General features: G+C 34.9%; 1 pseudogene; it reads left to right on the forward strand.

The window, feature by feature from the left end:
* Positions 1 to 824: 824 nt before the first annotated feature.
* On the forward strand, positions 825 to 1316 carry LOC145953295 (secreted RxLR effector protein 161 pseudogene; annotated as a pseudogene).

The raw sequence follows: 1316 nt of genomic DNA on the forward strand, positions 1-1316 counted from the left end.
CATGAAGGATGAGATGAAATCTATGCAAGACAACGATGTTTGGGATCTCGTTGAATTACTTGAAGGTGTGAAACCTATTGGTTGTAAATGGATATTTAAAACTAAGAGGAATTCAAAAGGTAATATCGAGAGATATAAGGCTCATTTAGTTGCTAAAGGTTTCACTCAAAAGGAAGGAATTGATTACAAAGAAACCTTTTCTTCGGTTTCTTCAAAGGATTCTTTTAGAATAATAATCGCACTCGTAGCTCATTATGATTTAGAGCTTCATCAGATGGATGTTAAAACTGGATTTATAAATTGTGACATTGAAGAAATGATTTATATGATGAAACCAGAAAATTGTGTCTGGTGACTCAAAGCCTATGGTATGCAAACTAAAGAAATCCATCTATGATCTCAAACAAGCTTCCCGTCAATGGTATCACAAGTTCCATCAAGTTATTACCTCATATGGTTTTGAGGCAAATATAGTTGATGATTGTATTTATCATAAGTTTAGTGGGAGTAAATATATATTCTTAGTGTTATATGTCGATGATATACTGCTTGCAAAAAGCGATATAGGGTTATTGCACGAAACCAAGAGATTTCTGACAAAGAATTTTGAAATGAAAGATCTTGGTGAAGCCTCTTTTGTATTAGGTATTAAGATACTAAGAGATCGTTCTCATGGTATCATAAGGTTATCACAAGAGAACTATATCGATAAATTTTTAGATAGATTCAGCATGAAAGATAGTAAACCAGGAGATACCCCTATAGCCAAGGGAGACAAATTTAGCCTCAAATAGTACCCTAATAATGACCTTGAAAGAAATGAGATGCAAAAGATTCCCTATGCTTCAACTGTGGGAAGTCTAATGTATGCTCAAGTTTGTACTCGTCCTGATATTGCATTTATAGTGGGAGATTTGGGCAGATACTTAAGTAATCCTGGGATGCAGCATTGGAAGGTAGTAAAACGTGTAATGTGCTATTTGAAGAGAACAAAAGGATATATGCTCACTTATCAGAAGTCTGACAGTTTAGAGATCATTAGATACTCAGACTCTGATTTTGCCGGATGTCAAGATAGAAAACGCTCCACATCTGGATACATCTTTATGTTGGCTGGAGGAGCTATGTCTTGGAAGTCTGTTAAACAGACTATTATAGCTTCTTCAACCATGGCTACAGAGTTCATTGCTTGTTTTGAGGCATCCAACCATGGGATATGGCTACGAAATTTTATCACTAATTTACGTGTGGTTGATGGCATTGAAAGGCTATTGAAAATTTTTTGTGATAATAACTGTAGTTCTTTATTCCAATAA

Source organism: Cajanus cajan, chromosome 11 (assembly GCF_000230855.2).
Source record: "Cajanus cajan strain Asha chromosome 11, NIPB_CcT2T_4, whole genome shotgun sequence".
Taxonomy (NCBI): domain Eukaryota; kingdom Viridiplantae; phylum Streptophyta; class Magnoliopsida; order Fabales; family Fabaceae; genus Cajanus; species Cajanus cajan.